Here is a 19884-nt window from a genome sequence, read left to right as displayed (position 1 = left end):
CATTGTCTTTTATCTGAAAGATGCCTCCCATGAAAGTAGACCTGGCACCTTAGCTCTTTACTGACATGTTTTTCAAAACATAAGGAATCTCTCTTACTTGTTATGGTCCTATACACTTGTGATTAGTCCCCCATCAATGGAACTAATTCCAAGATAATCAGTGTCTGAGAATCATCTAAAATTGATTCTTGATGGAATAACCATCTTTTCTGTGGACTATGGAGCAAGTTGTGAAAAAAAAAAACTCAGCTTTTTTTCTTTTTTAAAAATTTTCTTTCCTTTGGCTTTCAGAGTGCTGTAAGCTGTGGAGGAGGGTTCCCCTTCTCTAATATCTCCCCCTTTACAAATTCATAAAATAGTAACTTGCAGGCTAAACACATGGTGATCCTGTTGAAGAGACTTCCTGGATCTCCAGATATTTGATCACCTCCCTCTGCCTTTCTGTTTCCTTTTCAGAGCACAGATCAGAGAAAAGAATTGGACAGGGTAGACTTTTCATGCAAATTCAAAAGTTCCCAAGAAATTAAAATATTTCTGAATTAGGGCACTGGTCTCATATTTCTAATATGGATTCTGGTCCATATTGGAAGAGGGAAGATATTTCTCAACAGCCAAATCTATGGAGCTAAAAATTGAATGGGATTGAGATAATTCATATATACATAAATAAATGTGATAGAAAGCATATGATGAAAACAAAGGAAAGATATAAGATTTGAAGAGTGAGAAAGTATGTTTGAAGATAGTCATATTCATAGATAGATTTGTGGAGGATGTGACTTTAGAAAGGAGTCAGGAAGAGGTTCCAAGGCTTGGAGCACTTCATGTAAGGTAAGAGAATATAAAACAAGATCAGGAAATCACTAGTAATCCTGTTTGGTTGGACCTTAGAGTTTATAAAAGGGAGACACCATGAATTACAACCAAAAAGATAGATTGAAACTTGATTTCAGAGTTCTTTAAGAACCAGCTTAAGGAATTTGTGTTTTATCCTAAAGGCACCAGAAAGTCACAGAAGATTTTGAACAAAGGCATGATATGGTCAAATCTGTGAATTAGGAAAATTATATTGGCAAGAGATGAAACATTCATTAGAGAAAAGAGGAGGAGGATGCCCTGCTTCCAACTTTAATCTCCCTCCTGAGTTGTACTCCAGAGTTACTATCTGCCTCTTGACTATTTCAAATTGAATATCCTATAGGAGTTTCTAACTCAACACATCTAAAATAGAACTCATTGTTATTGTCTTCTTCTTCTCCAAATTCTGCTCAACTTTTCTATTACTGTGGGGTACACTACCATTCTCCTGGTCACTCAGGCTTATAATCTAGGGGTCACTCTTGATTCCTTACTTTCACTTACCACAGTCTGTTGACAGATTTTATTGTTCTACTTTTACAACATCTCTGCTATTAAGTTCTCTTCCCTATACTCACCCAATTGACCCTGTTGCAGGCCCTTAACACCTTATCATGTCTGGACTATCAGAAAAGTCTTCTGGTTGGTGGTCTCCCCACTTTAATCCATCCTCCACTTGGCTGTTAAAGTGGTTTTTATTAAAGTGCAGGTATGACCATGCCATACCCCTAAGAAACAAACTCTATTGGTTCTCTTTTGCTTTTAGGATCAAATATCAAATCCTTTGTTTGGCTTGACTTAGCCCCATACTACTTTAACAGTCATACTGTACTCCAGCAATCTTACATTTATACTCACCAATCTAGCCACCTATTCCACTTGCTATTCCTCACCCTTAAAATGTCATGTCCCAACACTGTGCCTTTTCATTGGTTCTTCCCCATGTTTTTCGTTGTTACTACCTGCACCTAACTTCCTTGGCTTCTTTTAAATACCATATTCTGAAGCAGACCTTTCCTGTTTCTATTCACTGCTAGTGCCATTCTTTCCAAAATTATCTTCCATAGAATAGAGGATTGAATTCTGGATCTGGATTCAAGATAGACCTGAGTAGAAATCTAACCTCAGAAAGTTAAACTCAAAAACTGACTTTTTGTGTCTCAGTTTCCTCATTTGTAAAATTAGGATTATAATAGTATTTACTTTCCAGGGTTGTTGTGAGGATAGAATGAGATAATTTTTTGCAAACCTTAAAGTGTGATAGAAATACTAGCTGTGACAATGATGATGATGATGATGATTTTGTTGTTGTCTCCCCCTTTAGAAGTGGGCTCTTTGAGGACAAGGACAGTGTTTTTGCCTTTCTTTATATCTCTAGAAACTTAGCACACAATACTTGGTACATACTATGCACTTAAATGCTTGTTGAGAATCCGACAGTCTGTGTTTCTACTATGTGCCAGGCACTGTGGTAAGTACTAGGCATATATGCATATGAAAAAGAAAGTCAGTATTTGCCCTCAGGAAACTTATGATCTAAAAGGAAGCTGTAAAGTGGTGGGGAAGGGAAGCCCAAAAGTGGAGGAGTGGAGACATATAAAGGAGAGCAGCCTGATGGGAAATAAAGACAGTCTGGGTGCCCTCCTTAAATGGAAATTCCAAAAGGAACTTCCCATTCTGACCTTTAATCAGAGGGAATTCAGGAGCAGAGAGTAATGATAAGGCATGAACAACAGGGCTGAGTAGTTAATTGCAAAGAAATGATGATCAAAGAAAATCCAAAGAGAATAGAATAGGACCAAGGACAGAATCTGGTCACCCACACTTAGGGGAAAGAAGACTATAAACCACTTAATCTGGGGTGGTCATGCAGGACAACCAGAATAGATCTTTGCTGTGAAACCTAAGGAAGGAGACAGAATTAAAAAGATTATTAACAGTGTTAAACTGCATAAATGTCAAGGAGGATGAAGACTGAGAAAGACAATTAAGATATCACTGGTGACCTTTGAGAGAGCAATTTTGGCAGAGTGAAGGGAAGAGAAGCCAGATTAATGGGAGTTAAGACATTAGTGAATATTTAATGCTTTTCTATCCTCATCTTGACAGAAAGAATTGGTTCCAGAATGCACTCTGCTTCTAGGGAAATCCATACCAGATTTTAATTTTCACTTTGGCATTCTTCCTTACTTCTGCAGGACAAGGAGAATACTCTTAAGGATGACAGCTCTGACAGTTAATGGATAGGGAGGACTTTCTTAGCCTAAGTCCATGGAAACCAACCTCGAAGGAGAAATTTGAGCAATTCATATTCTAAAACTGTTCCCAAACGATTTCTTGGGACACTGAGATTTTTCTTTTTGGTTGTTATTATTATTAGGGGAGTTAACTCACTCTCCTTGATATTATTCAACTGAAAGCCATATTTTCAAAATAGATATCAATAATTCACTGGGCATTTAAAAAATATTTTTAATGGTAGATGGGCACTAACATAGTATAAGACTTTATTAATGCACTGCTGGCTACCCACTAGATACAGATTATGTTTGAATATAAACCATTTCACTCAATAACCATTTTATTGTATATCTATTATGCACAAAGCTTTGGACTAAGTAGTGGGGTAGATATAATACCCTCATGAAATTTAAAATATGGAAGGGGGAATGTGATATATACACATTTAATATTATACAAAGAACAGTATTTAATAAAATATAATCAGATCACCAACAAGCTATACAATAAAAATAGTACAGAATTTACTATAAGTACAATTGGTAAGTACAAAGTACAGTTTGAAATCAGAAGGGAAGATCATTTCTAACTAGGGGACAAGGAATAGCTTTATGAGAAAAGTGACACGAGCTAAGTGTTAAAAGAGAAGTCAGATTTCAAAAAGAGGAGATAGAGGAATAAGAACAGAATACTCTAAGTGTACTCTAAGAATGGAGAATAACATGAGAAAGGTATGGAGGCAAGAAAGTATTAGATATGTACATAGGAGAGCAAGTAGTCTTAATTTGAGTAGACCATAATATATTTAGAGAAGAGTATGAAATAAGACTGGAGAGGTGAGGAGACATCATGCTATAGTGGATCTTAAAATCCAAAATGATGCTTTTGAGTTATTAAGTTTTTTTTTTTTTTTTTTTTTGGTGAGATAACTGATTTGATCAAATATGTATATGCGGGAGGAAGGTTAATTTGGTACAAGTGTTTGGAAAGGCAATCTGACTCATTAATTAGAGGTGTTACAGTTGTGTAGACAGGTAGTTATGAGGATAGTGATAGGAGAAGAGAAAGGAGTGGACAAATTTGGGATATCTGAGTAGCAGAATCTGTAAAACTTGGTAACTGATCACTTAAGGGAAGTGAGGGAGAAATAAGTCTAAGTCTTTGAGTTTGGATTACTGGGAATGGTGATACTTTTGATAAAATAGAGAAGTCAAAAGAAAGACTTTATACTGAAAAAATATGTGTGTGCATGTGTGTGTGTGTATTTGTATATATATATATGTATATATATATATATATATCAAAAAGATATATGTCTATATATTTAGAGAGACAGAGAGACAGAGACAGAGATAGAGACTAACAGAGAGAAACAAAGACAAAGAGACAGAGAGACAATCAAGGAAGATGACTTTGGTAAATATTCACTATAAGGGATCAGAAGAAAAAGAGAGGTAGTAAGTGATACAGAGGATAATCAGAGTCAGAGAAATAAAATATCATAAAAACCAGTAAAGAAAAAGAATCAGAGAAGATTGTGTGGCCAACAACCTCAAATACTGTAGAGAAGACAAAGAGAATGAAAATTAATGAGAGACCATTGGATAACCTTTGGAAGAACAGTTTCTTTGGATTTGTGGGGATAAAACCAGATTGTATTATGTGCTCAGCACTGTGCTAATTAATATAAGAAATAAAAAAGAACTATAAAAATTGTTCTTTGTACTCATTTCACAATTTAGTTGGAAAGGAGGAACAAAATATACATCAATGAAATAATTAGATATTAAATCTTAGACACTACTAATGGCACTAAATCTGATACAAATTTGAAAAAGGGAAATATTGTTATGGTAAGAGAAGGCTTCTTGGAGAAAATGGTACTTTTAGATGGCAACTAAAAATGGGTCAGATATGGATTATAGAGGGGAGAAAGAAAGCTATGACAAGTCAAAAAATAGCATGAACAGAGTATAGAGCAAGAAAGATATATTTTCCCAGGTCAATGATGAGTGTTCTGAGAATAGAGCTTCTATTAGACCACATTGAAAAATTAGGATCCAGATAAGTATGATTATTGTAAGCCAGGAATAGGGGTTGCTATAGTAAACAATTGAAAGGTATTCTATAATCTTAAGAAGGAAAATGACATGATGAATATTGTATTTTAGGAAGATTAATCTGGGAGAATTATGCAAAATAGATCGACACTACTGCATTAATCCACATGTAAGGCCATGAGAGTCTGAACCTCGGTTATGGCAAGGGAATAGAAGAGAAGCACATTTAATTTATATTATGAAGGAATAGGTGATAGGATTTGTTAGGGTATCTTGAATGAACATAAAAGATGAAGAAAAGGGATAAATAAAAAATGACATGAAAATTTAAGTTGTAAAGCAGGATAATAAATAGCATTACTACTGACATATAAGGTAGTCTAATTAGTAATCTGTGGGTCCCTACTCTGCTGAAAACACTGTGCCAGTTGATATGGAAGCTACAAAGAAGCATGAGACATGTTCTATTCATGTATCTGTTTAAGGAAGTATTCTGAGAAGATGATTTTCAGTGTGGACAGATTTCATCCAAGTGATGTCCTGAAGACATTGGAAAAGAATAAGATTGAAGGATTAGGTTGGAGATAAAAATGGATATTTATGTAAGTATGCATTATAAATCAAGACACAATGTTTTCGTTTCTACTACAAATTTCAAAGCCTTTGTTTTAATAAAACAAAACAAAACCCAGTTGCTCAATAATTTGTTCAAAAATATTCATTTGCTGAATTAACTACATATTTATAATAAGAACTTTTCCCCCCTTCAAAGCATAAGTGCAAGCTTCCATCAATAATTTGTAATTTTGCTTATTCCCTTTCCCTGTTTCATGGATGATATTATGAAAATTCACTCAAGAACATCTGTAAAGTCCTTTCCATATTTTGATCATGGAAAGTATAAGAAAAAAATTATTTATATACCTCTAGTTGTTTAATCCCATCCTTTGAAGCATGGCTAAACCAGGATAGATATAAGGCTAGTCAACTTTTTTTTCCTCTAACAGTACATTAGTGAAAGTGTTTTCCTTTGTAGATCATGTTTACAAGTATGCTGATTGTCTTCTAAAGATTTGTGATTTGTTTTCAAGTTTCCTAATGAGGTGTTTTAGGGTTTAATAGTCTCTATTTGTGGATTGTATGATAAAAATGGAATTTTCATTCCTATTTTGAAAATAAAGTTTCATATATTTGAATCAAAAACAGAGAAATTCTAATCAGTTCTCTTTGCATAAACATTTGTGTATTACTTCAATCCTGGAAATTAAGGTTGAAGGACATTTGAATTGTATGTATGTGTAGAGTGGAAGCTCTTTTAATCTTATCTTTTAGTGCAATGGGTAGTGGAGGAAATTATTCAGGATTACTCAACAATCCCCAGAAACATTCAAAGTTACTAAGTCACCAAATCTTGTCAATTCTTCTCTTTATATCTTCCTGTTCCCTTTCTCTTCCCTACCCATTAACGCCAGTGCCATAGTTCAAGTAATGAACTCATATCTAAATTATTTTAAGAGCAATCTAGTTTGTCTCCTTGGCTTCATTCTTCCTACTTCCAATTCAATTCAATGAACATTTATTAAGTGTTTAATATATTCAAGGCTCTATTCTGGTTGCTAGAGAAATGATGTAGACATATAACAAATACATATCAAATAACTATGATATAAAGGAAAGTTTTACTCATCCTGCCTAGTAAGAATATTGAGGTATGATCCAGTGTGGAATAAAACACATAATATTTTATGAGTAATGGAAGCCTATAATAATGGGCTTTTTTTTTTCCTTCTGAAAAAGGCTATTTAAGTGAAAAGATCTCAAGACACAAAGGCTGTCATCCTTGTATTATGCATTTACCCATTTACATTTACACAAAGATTATTAAAAGATTAGAAAGTAAGATCTATTATGAAAATTTGAACGAGCTGAGGTTACTTAGTCTAGTGAAGAAAAGCTAAAAGAGAATTTAACAATGATCTGAAAATAGATAAAGGCTTATTATTATAAAGTATATAGTCACCAGTTGTTTTTCAACCCTACCAAGAGCAGTAAATGGACTAATACAAGATGAGATTTAGGGTAGACTAGATATAAGAAAAATTTTCCCATGGGCAATTTTTTGAACATTAAAATAAGTTACTGAAAAAGCCATTATATTACACTTTTCTTAAGGTCCTTTGAAATAAGATTCTTAATCCTTTAACTTTTAAAGTGCCAGCTATCTGTAGACAGCTAGGTGGTCTAGTGGTTAAAGAGTCAATCGTGGAGTCAGGAGGACCTGAGTTCAAATCAGATCTCAAATATTTGATATTTGAGATGGTCACACTAATTGTGTGACCATCAGCAAGTTACTTAACCCCACTTATCTCACAAAAAAAGAATATCTGTGTCTGAAAGGAGGGAGATCAAAGAGATGACCCCTCAAGATTCCTATTGGCGTAGAGTTTCTCCAAATCTTTATGGGCAAAGGAGAAATTTACTAGTATAATGGCTTTTTGATACATTTTGTTACCTGTGCAGGCCAAAAAGAACCCATCTGAGGGGGGTGGGGGCAAAGGTATCATTCTACCTTCCTCACCCCATTTGCCCCTAAGCATTCCTATGCTTTTAAAAAGCAGAGCCTTCGGGGCAGTTAGATGATACAATGGATAGAGCACAGTACCAGGAGGACCTCAGTTCAAATTGGGCTTCAGAGATTTAATATTTGTTAACTATGGGATTCTGGGTAAGTCACCTAAACTCAATTGCCTCACAAACAACAATAATAATATACAGAGACATCCCTATAGTACTTTCTTTGTGGACCTGAAAATAACTGAATTGAATAAATTTCTGAAAACCTCAGTCAATACTTAGTTGATGAAATCATCATAAAATGATTATATATGTATATGTTGCTAAAATATTATATTCAATTATATAATTAACTAATTTCAGCCCAAAGTCAATATTGATCAATTCTTCTTTTTAACTACCTAAGAAAATATTCTGACTGAGATTTCTATCAAAAAGAAATTAAATTAAAAAGTCTGCTTTAGTTTAAACTTTGAAAATTAACTTTTCTCTGTTTGCTCAGTTGCTGTGAACCAACACTGGAGAACACAGCATATTAAATCTGTCATAATGAAACCAAAGAGAAGTGTAATGTTCCAATTTCTTTCCTCTCTCAGAGGAGTGATTCATGATCCATTGAGACCTATAATTTCACAAAATATGTTGGTTCTGTGCTTGCCCATAATGTAAACATACACTATTTATAGATATCTAGTGTTCTTGCAATTTCATTTTGTCATACGTCCTTTAAGCTATGTTATTATATAGCTTTATATTTTAAAACTGTTAACTTGTACATTGAAAATACCACTTTCGTAGTATTGAAAATGCTACTTGAGTAGTATTCGATGATTTCCTCACATACTTTGTGTTCCTCTTTGGTTTTTGACACTGTTGATCATCCCTTCATCCCAGATATTCTCTGAGTTTTCAATGATACTATTATCTCTTTGTTCTCCTCCCAAATTTGTTATCTACTTCTTACTTTGGAAGTATGGAATCCTCCAAAACTTTGTTCTGGGCCTTCTTTCTCCATGCTCTTGGTGATTTCATTCCATTCATTAATCTCCATGTAGTTAACTTCTAAATCTACATATCCAATTTATATCCCTTTTCTGAACTATTTTTACTAATTTCTACTAGGTATCTTCAGCTGGATATTCCATTGACATCTCACACTCAACATGACTCATTTTCCTTTTAAATCCATCTTTTCTCCTAATTTTCCTATCTCTTTTAAAGGGCTTCATCATCTTTCCAGTGTTCCAGGTTTTCAATCTTGGTTCAATCGCTTTCCACTCTTCATATTCCCTAACATGTCATATCCAATAAGTTGCCAAGTCTTGTTGATTATTCTTCCGCAACTTCTCTGGTACACAACCTTTTTTTTCCTCTACTTATAGGGTCACCACATTTAGGCTCCTGTTGCCTTTGCTTTCAATTTACAAGTCTGGTTTCTAGGCTCTCCTTTCTCTAATGTAGCCAGTGCTTAGCATAGTGTCTGATGTCTAGTTCCTATCTGGTGCATAATAAATGCTTGCTGGCTTGATGTATTAATTGTCCTTCATGAAACTGTCAGATTAATATTCATAAAACATAGGTTTAAACATGTTAACCCCCTGATAAAAAGGCTTCATTGATTTCCTTTTATCTCTGGGATAAAATACTCTTCTGTTTAGTATTTAAAGCTCTTTACAATATGGCTTCTGCCTATTTTTGCAGACTTTTAATTTTCTAAATGATACCATATTAATTAAAGTGGTCAAATTTTAAGTATAAACTGCCGTGTTTGGCTTTCTATTTCTCTATCTTGCCCCATAGCTTGTTTCATTCTAAAAATAGAGATAGGAAATAAGGAAATTTCAGTAGTTGCTTCTTGACCTCTGGGACATGACTCTCTCTTTAAAAATTTTATTACAGTTTTATAGATGCTGTAATTCAAATAGTTTCAGCTTCTACTACAGAGAGCATAACTGAGTGATTTGTAGTAAATTCTTTCATGCTTTTATGATTGATTTGTATTAACTGGCTTTTTTTCCCCCCTGGCTGGGTGGGGATTATTTTATAAAACGTTAAGTTAAATCACTACTAGTTCTTTAAGTGACATATTTGTAGCCTCTAGAATATGCATGTACCATTATTACTTTATTTCAGTTTTCCCTAGAAACATAAGAGTTGGAATAAAGATACACAGGAGTTCCCATTTCTTTTGGTTGTTTTCTAATCTTTGTTCCACAACCCAGTTTTAGGTGGATGTTATTGGAATGCTTAGAAAAAGCTACAATTAGCTATAATCAGCTTATCCTAGAGATTTAGAGTATGAGATACAAAAGTTCTTTTCAGTTACCACAACAAATAATAGGAAACCACAAGGTCCTTTAAAACAATTTCTATTTGAAGCGATATCTATATGATATTTCAAGATCCATCACTAATACTCTGTCATACACTAATTTCCAGCACTTAGAAATGTGGGATTTAAAGGATACTTGTGGAGTCAAATATTGCTATAGCTAAATTCTGGGTTTGTTTAATCCCTTCCTCACTCTGATTCATGCAGTTCTGCTGACCTTTGTAAAGCAATTTAGTGAAGTTTATCTGTCTATTTATCTATACATCCATCTATCTCTGTCTATCTATTTATCTATTAATCAAATAATCTATCTGTCAGTATATTGGAGTAGTCACAGGTCAGATTCTCTGCACTCAGTTGCACTAATAAGGTCATTGTTCCAGACAAAATAATTTTTTATTCTAGGGTACTCAAACTACTGTAAGATTAAGATTTTCTAAAAAGTTACAGCGTAATATTCAACTACATTATTTAAAGAAAGACCATTTGTTGAGAGATTTTTTTTAAAGCAAGTCATAACATTTATTCCAAGGAACTTTTTTATGTTTGTTTTTAAGCTCCTACAGCAAATAATATGGAAGAACCATTTAAGTGATCACAAAAGTTAAAATCAGGAAACTTCTTACGTGGTCTTTTTATATTTTAATTTTTAAAATTTATTATTTATAACATTCTTTTCTTTTTAAATTTTGAGTTCTAGATTATCTCTGTCCCTTCCATACTTCTTCCCAATGAGAAGGCAATTAATATATTGGTTATATATTTAAAATCCTGCAAAACACATTCCCATACTAGCCATATCTCAAAATAAAGCAAAAAAATGCAAGAAAATCATACTTCAGTTTGCAATCATAGTGTATTAGTTCTCTTTTGGAGATGTATAGCATTTTTTCATCATAAATCCTTTGGATTTGTTTTGTATCATTGTGTTGATCTAAATAGCCACAACTTTTATAGTCTTTTATCATCACAACATTGCTATACATTATTGTACAATGATCCCCTGATTTTTTTTTCACTCTACTTTCCATCAGTTCATATAAGTCTTGCCTTGTTTTTCTGAATCTCCCTTGTCATTTTTTAGCACAATTATACTCTATTACAATCACATGATAAAACTTGTTCAATCATTCCTTAATTAATTTCCAACTTTTTATCAACACAAAAATGTGCTCCCATAAATATTTTTTATACATATGCATCTTTTTCCTTTTTCTTGTAGCTGCAGGGAAGCAGGGGCCTTCCTGGGTAAAGACCAAAGCACAAACCAGGAGAGAAGTGACCATGCTTCTCCTAGATTTACACCACTTTGGAAGCACAGGAGACTTACTCTAGAATTAGCTATTAAGACAGCAGCATAAAGAGCCTGAAGTTTGACATATTGCCTCACCATCCCAAGGAGAACAGAGCCTAGCTGAAACTTTAAGTTCATAATAAATAAAAAGGCTGCGGAAATGAGAAAACAACAAAAAAAGGACTTGACCATAAAAAGCTACTAGAGTACCAGAAAAAAGAAGACATAAATTTAGACAAAGGCAATAATGTGAAAACAACTGCAAGCAAAGCTCAAAGAAAAATGCTTACTGGATCCCAAGTCAGAAAGAATTCCTGGAAAAGTTAAAAAAAAAGATAAAAGTGGTAGAGAAAAAGTTGAGAAAGAAAATGAGAGTGATGTGAGAAAATTAAGAGCTTTGTAAAAAGAAGCACAAAAATACTGAAGAAAATGATATCTTTAAAAACATAATTGACCTAATGGCAAAAGAGGCACAAAAGTTCATTGAAGAAAAGAACTTCTTAAAAAGCAGAAAAAGCAATTAAATGGAAAAGGAAGTAAAAAAATTCACTGAAGAAAATAATTCCTTAAAAAATTGAATTTGACAAATGAAAACTAAGGATTCCATGAAACTTAAAGAAACAATAAAACAAAGTAAAAGAAAAAAGAATAAATAGAAGAATATGTGAAATAGCTCACTGGAAAACCAATTGATCTGAGAAATAAATTGAGGAGAAATAATTTACTTAGTCTTAAATTTTTAAAATTCATGATTGTGTTGTACTATAAATTGGCCATACCTGTACACTCTAACTGGTTTAACTAAACTTTTACCTATAAGAAGATCATGAAAATGAGACCTAACAATAACATGAATTGCATCAGTATCCATGATATACTATAATACCTCAACATTTGGTTCCTTTTATATCTTCAAAATATGATTCAGCTGCCTGAGGATTTAGGCACAATTTCCTCAGGAGGAAAAAGGAATTGTACCTCAATGTATTAAATTCTGCTTGCCATCAGCTCTTAGAGTTTTGCTTGGTGGCCTCATTGGTTGCATTATCTGGTCCCCTGGAACTAGGGAAGCTGCAGATAAACTTTCTTTTCTTTTCATTGTTCCTAGCAAAAATTAAAATTTCATAAGTCATCTTAAGGCTTGTAACTATAGTTTTATGAAGATATATGAAAAAACCAAACACTTTCAATGTACATATAAGAAATATAGCTAAAAGTTATGTTGTTTTCTGCCCCTTGTTATTAAGGATAGACAACACGTGACAATAAAAATTTCATCTGAAAGATTTAGAGTCTAAGCCTTACTTTGCTACCAATAATGCCACCATCTTATCATTAAAATGGAGAGGTTGAATTATATGATGAGTAAAGTTCTTTCTGGTTCCACAGATCTATAATCCTTTTGAATAACTAATCTCTCTTCATCAGAGTGCTACAATTTGTTTTTAAAATATCCTAGTAGAATTTCAAGCCCACTGACATATCTTTTTACAGGCGACTGATTGATGCAATTTCAGAAAGTATTTACTCTGTACCTTTGTTTTTTGAATGAGAATGAGAGATTTATTTAAAGGTGATAATGATACAGTGGTGTTCCATGTATTAAGTCCCAATACTAGCATAATGTAAGGCTGATCATTTGTTAGTAAGACAATTATTTTCCTACCCAAGGAATGGGCAAAGAGATCTTAGTAACAGTATTTTATGAATCAAAAATTATGATACCCACTCAGAAAACTGTTATTCCTTTTTGCAAAACTTCATTGAAAGTACTCTTTCATTTCTTCCTTTGATACTTTGTTTTTTCTTTCCCTCTTTATATGGGACTCTTCTGGGAGCATGTTTTAAATTCAAGCTGGAAATAGATCAAAATGTTTGACAGTCAGCAAACTTTTACCTTTTCTGATTACCCTGCAAATAGGAAATGATTGCACTAGAATATCAAAAATGTGCCTGTATGTGATACTTACTTTTTTGATTAGTAAAAGTGATGAAGGTGGGGGGTGAGTCACATTAGAGGGAAGAAGATGGACATAAGAAAAGTATGTTGTGTACTCTATTTGTGAATTTCATTCTATTTTTGTAATTCTGCCCATTTCCTTTAGAGTATTCTCTAAGCATGATTATCCTAGGGCCCCCTTTTCTCCTATCAGGGAGAATAGTATACCAATGTAATGTTCAGTGAATCAGTTATCTCATTGAAGGGGCATTTCTTCTAGAATCTCACCCATAAGTACTTTATTATCCTCTATTCATATCATTTCCTAAATCCTTCAAAGAATATTCACCCAGCATGCTGAGTTCTTTCTTCTGAGTCTTTTAATAATTATTATTTTGTGAATATCAATATAACAGGCTATGTGTTAGTCCTTGTTCTTGCTGTTGTGACTTGCCCATATTTTTCCTTGTTATACTTTCTCTTTGTGTCATGTCATTCCACTTGATGATGTCTCTTATTTCATTTCTTATCCTCAAGATATTATTAAGAATACACTGAAATCTATTTATATCTATCCTGACTCTTTTCCTTTGTGTTACCTATTATGGTAATAGTTACAGTGAGGTAATAGATAGTAGAATAGGTAATATTTTACACAGAGAGATCCACATTCATATTGGTATTAAAAAGATTTGATTTGGGTCAGGGAATACTTTGAGATTATTGAAAGCTCTGAACAATTTTCTAAATGCAAACCAAGACATTCTAGCCTTTCTGTTTAATTCTAGATCCTGCTCATTGTCCATATGTAGAGCACCAGCTTTGGAGTCAGAAGATTTGAGTTCAAATCCTCTCTCTCATATTTACTATAATGAGTAAATCACTTAGTCTCTTTGGAGTTCAGTTTTTATATCTCTAAAATGAGGGGGTTGGACTAGATTTATATAAATCTATAACTTTGCTATCTATGACCTTACTATCTTAAGTACACCAGTACTCTCTCCTTTCTCTCTGTCTACTTTCTTCCTTCTTTTTTTTCTCTGTCTCTATCTCTGTCTCTCCTTCTCCTATTGATCTCACTGAGGCTCTGTAGAAACTGTGCAATCATTATAAACTCACCCAGAAATAGGAACATCTGGTGAACTGCACTGTGGATAAGGAATTCTTCATGTATTTGTACCCTGTACAAGAATTTTCCATGACATTTAGTGTAATTAAATGCAAAATAATGATGACGGTAATGATGATGATGATTATGATCAATCTTCCAATAAAGTATAAAACTCAAGTTATGTGCTAGGCACTATGTTAGGTGCTAGGCATACAAAGACAAAAACAATACAGTTTGTTTCAAGGTGTTTACATTTTATCAACATTAATATTGCAAACTTCTTTTAGCAAAGACAATGTGTTCCAATGAAATCCTGTGTTGTAAAAGCTTCATTACAAGAGAGAAATAACAGGACATGGGGATTTTATTCTAGGATTAAAGAAGAGTAGGATTTTAATAAAAATGCCATTAAGTACTAAATAAAAATAAGGTAAAATGTGCTTGGTGATATCTTTTACACTTCTTTTAGTATCTGCAGGTTGTTCTTGTTAACATATCTGGAGAAGAAGCTAGAATACAGGGCCACCTCTTCCATTTTCTAAACTTTAACTTTTCCTTCCTACTCTTTTCCTCAGGAAAGATAGGATGAAAGATGTGAAATAAGGAGGTAAGTTTATAGTGTGGATCTACAGCTTGAGAAGAATCCTGGAAACAACTGGTATAAATAGGACATGTATTCTTTATGAGGAAACGGGACCCCTTTATCAGTGGAAAACCATCCCTTTTGACATTTTCTCAACTACTCTGTCAAGAAACTAGATTTTTGGTCTGAGACCCACCTTGATCAGGTTTTAGGAAAAGAGGCAGTTTAAATCAGTCTAGTCATACTTTGGCATAGGAAATAGGCATACAGGATTAGTTGAGATAAAATAGAGCATAGGACAGGGCAGATGATTAATTTTAGAAGTTAATCATGGTTAAAAAAAAGCATATGGATTAGAGAACAAGATTGGTTTTAAGGATGACCTGTTTTGAGAGCGGGTCTAGGCTGCAAGCAAACACAGGAGATATAAGACTTTGGTTCACTGGGCCTGAGACAGCTAAGGCAAAAGAAGTCCAGAACTCTGGATAGCTCCCTAGGAGAACAATTCTAACAAAAATCTCAGACTTTATTAAGATATTTTATCTTCAAAGCCCCTGTTCTATACAGTTGGTTATACATCTTAGTGGAAGTCTCTGATTATTAATGGACTCACTCATGTATATTAGGCTTAATCCCTAGAGACATCATCCCTCCAAAAGAGTTTGGTTTTCAAATTAGATGAAAATATCTGTTTAGGGGCTCCACAGTATTCTGGCAGGCTCATTCTAGAGACTTTGTCCACTTTGCCACTGGAGTTTTCTCTTCCTGAAGCATTATTTTCCTTGGGTTGGGATCAATGAAAATCTGACACAATCAATCACAACACTATCCTAGTTTTGCCTTTAAAGATAGACTCTCAAGTAGTCAATATTTTGAGGGACATTTTCTTTCCCATTACTTCCATTTTCAAGTTAATATTTAAAATTTCTTAAGCAGAGAGTCAAACCCTTTACAATTAGAGAAAAAGACAAAGTGAATAGTTTCTGGTTGAGATAAAAGTCACTAAATCTTGTCTATTCTACAGACATATGGATCAATCAACAAGTGTAAATTAATATTAGAACCTTTTCTCTATTAATAAGGGATATAGGGGAGTCTTAAAAGCCAGAAGTAAATTTGTATCTAAAGGAGAGGAGTCACTGTTGTGATGAGAGGGAAAGTGTAGAAATGAAACACTGAATAGTTTGAAGACAAACTTCTAACAATCTTCCTCAAAAACGGTAATGGAAATATTGTTGTTGGATTGTACAATGAACAATAATATTGTTTGATATGATTTACAAACTTTTTGATTCACTTAAACTTGAATAATTTTGTTGTAAAGGAGCCTTGTTCCTAGAGGGTTTGCTAATTAAAGTCCCACAATAATTACATTGAATTGTAAATAAGAACCATAACCGGTTTACATCTTTCTTTTTTTTCTTTGTATTTTTTTCTCCCACAAGTGAAAAAAATCCTTATTTGACTAGGAACTCTTAGTTCTTTAGATATTAGTTTTTTCTAAGTCACCTTTCTGGGTTTTAGTTTTGCTCTCAGCAAAATTTAGGTCTTTGGATATATTTCTATGGTCTCCAATAAACTACAAATCCATATGGTAAATTATGTTTATCATGTTTAAATTTTTAATCACTAAATAAAAACAATAAGATGATATGAATGAAGAAATGCATAAACTATATCAGAAATAACAATCTTAAGAGTTCATTAAATCCTGCTTAGCACTGGATCCACTCCAGACATATTCCTGCCACTCTGCTATAGTCTATATCTTTTTCTCTCCTCATATCTGATACTCCATCTCACAACTTGCAGCTCTATACTCCTGCTTGTTTAGTCTCTATCCAATTCTCAAACTTGGAGAATTAACAGAGCTTGCATAATTGAGGGTTCCCCCCTCTCACCAGTGTTGGAAGGTTAGGATTTTATATTTAAAACTACAATGACTCATCATTAATACATGAGACTGAGACATTAACGGCAAATTTAAGTATTTCTTCAGAAACATGAATGAAAACACTGTCAACTTTATGGAGTAGCTATTACTAGTCCTCTCTCTATATATGTTGACATTAAATACTGAGAAATCTGATGATCTTTTTTCAGTTTTCATCCTTCTAGACCCCTTTGTAACTTCTGATCTTGACTTTCTCATCTTGGACACTCTCGTTCTTTGGATTTCATTACACTATCATATTTTTTTGTTTTCTTCATGATTCTTCATGATTCCATTTGAGATTTTCTAGGCAGATATACTAGAGTAGCTTGCTATTTCCTTCTTCAGATCATTTTACGTATGGGGAAACTTGGGCAAATAAAATTAAATGACTGGGTCAGGATCTCAGTAAGCAAATGTCTGAGGCCCATTTGAATTCAGGTTCTCCTGACTCCACACCTGAAGCTCTGTCCGTGGTGCCACCCTGAAAAAAAAAAACTTTAGGAAATTAAGATTACTACTTTTTATTCATTTCACAGTGCTCTCTTAAACTTTCTACCCCTTCTTCCAGAATACTCTTTTTTCCCTGATCCTGATGTCATTCTAATTCACCTCCAGGTAGTGGATAGAGTATTGGACTTTGAATGAGGAAGATTTGAACCCAAATTGGGTCTCAGACAGTTGTGTGACTGTGGGCAAACTACTTAATTTTGCCTTTCAATTTCTTCAACTTTTGGCTCTGTGCAAGCCACTTAATCTTTGTCTCTCAATTTCCTCAATTGTAAAGTGGGGATCATTTCAAATTGGTTTTCATCAGAGCACTGATGATATTAGCAGAAAATTGCCAGGGTCAGATACCTTTTCTTACTGTTTCTCTTAGTAGAATGTAAGTTTCCTGAGGACAAGAATTATTTCATTTTATTTTTTATTTGTAGACCCAGCACCTACCAGCATTCAATAGAATGTTAGCTCTTTGAAGGCAGGGATTATTTCATTTTTATTTTTGTATTCCAATACCCTAACAGTGCCTTGTACATAGTAGCAGCATTACTAAATCAATAAATACTTTAAATAAGCGAGTAGTTGTTGAATTCAATTGAACAAGGCTATATGTATATGAAAACATTCTTTTTTGGTGGCTTTTTTTTTTTTTTTTTTGGTCTTTGTGATTTTATTATCAGAAAGGGAAGCTCTCTGCTATGGAAATTTTTTAGACAGATTAAGGTCAACAACTCCTCTTGTAAATTATATTCTTTGTGAGTTCCCTGAGGGCACAGAGAGTTGGAAAATTTGCTTGTGGTCAGACAGCTATTATACCAAACTAGATCTTGGATATAGGACTTTCTTGATTGTAAGGCCAGATCCCCCTTCCCCCTCCCCCCGCCCCCCTTTTAAAATACTGTATTATGCAACTTTTCAATACATATATTACAGACAAATAGTATTAAGGAAAGATGAGAATTCAACTTAGTTTCTGATATTCTCTAGTTCACATCCATTCAAATAGTTAGACAAGCAGAAAGCTATTGTGAAGTTTTTGCTGTAAGGGTAGCTCTTTTTCTTATCTGCAATACAATGTGTTACAATATGTTCATGTGAAATGCCTAATCAGCTATAAACTGCTTCATGTCTTATGAGGTTTAAGTACCAGTCTCCAGAAGATTATAACAGTAGTTATGCTAAGTTACTAAATCCTGTTTTAAGTTTTTTTCTCCCAATGCGCCATTAATTTTTATGTCTTTTAAAGTTTCTTTTGTGTGTAGAAAATACATACCTGTCTCATACATGATCTAGAATCTTCAATGAATACTTTTCTACCCCTTCTTTTTTGGGAAGAGCCTGGGCACAAATCTTTTGAGTTGTAAGTAAATCATCTTTAGGGCTGTTGGGTGGAGGCTTAAGGAGACAATGTATACAAGAAAAGGCGTGTCTATCTCTTTTCATCAGAGGTCAGGACTGAAGTGTCTGAGTCCAGAACATAAGAATCCTTTAGTAAAGAAAGGATTGATACAGATTTCTATATTTTTAGGTTGAGCAGTTGTTGTTTATGATAGATGTTTAAAAAATGAGAGTTGCTGAATGGAAGTGATGACAACCTAAGATTAATACTCAGAAAACCTACTGAGAATATTGTAATGAATTTAGAAGTTGAGCAGTTTTTTGTTTGCTGCTATGATGATTCATGGTGTTTTTTTCCCATGGCTCAACAATAAACATATACAGTGCATGTATGTGTACTCATTAGAAATTGCTCTTATTTAGAATTGTTATTAGGGTGGAAGATACAAGTACACAAAATGTCTCAGTAGCTTGGTTTTACAATTTAGTTACATTTTCTAAATGCATTAAAGTAAAACAAAAATTTAAAAAACCTACTTTATGCTCCCTGGTTTTATTTAGTTCCTATACTTTCCATTTTTTTCAGCATTCTAAGCTTAGGTTCCTGACTATTGCTATACTCCAACTTGCCCTAATAAAACAAACAAACAAAAAACTGATTTTGTTTTCCTTTCCACCTGCTTTATGAACATTGTCCAGGCTTTTTCCAAGGCCACTCCCTTTATCTCCTCTGCCTTCAGTCACATATAGTTTTCTGCATCTTGATCCTAGGCCTAGAATAATAACCATTTCTCTATACTTCATTGCTTTCTTTGTTATTATTTGCTTATGACTGAGTTATGCTAATAAAACAATAGGTGGTATTTCCTAAAATCGGTGGAACTATCTAAAGTAATTTTTAGTTTTAGTTCAGGCCTTTTTTTTTTTTTCAAAAAAATGATTAGAGATAAAATGATAACAAAATGGATTCATTACATAGTGTAAAAGTGTCTCAGTTTACAGAATTAGATGGTCCGAATTTAAAGCATGAGGGTGTTTTTTTCTGGCAAGGGCAAAGCACCAGCACATAAACATACGTTTAAATAAATTGTACTGGGAAAACAATTTCCTTCTGAAAATG

This window comes from Sarcophilus harrisii, chromosome 3 (genome assembly GCF_902635505.1).
Source record: "Sarcophilus harrisii chromosome 3, mSarHar1.11, whole genome shotgun sequence".
In the NCBI taxonomy this organism is placed as follows: Eukaryota; Metazoa; Chordata; class Mammalia; order Dasyuromorphia; family Dasyuridae; genus Sarcophilus; species Sarcophilus harrisii.
This window is presented reverse-complemented; position numbering follows the sequence as displayed.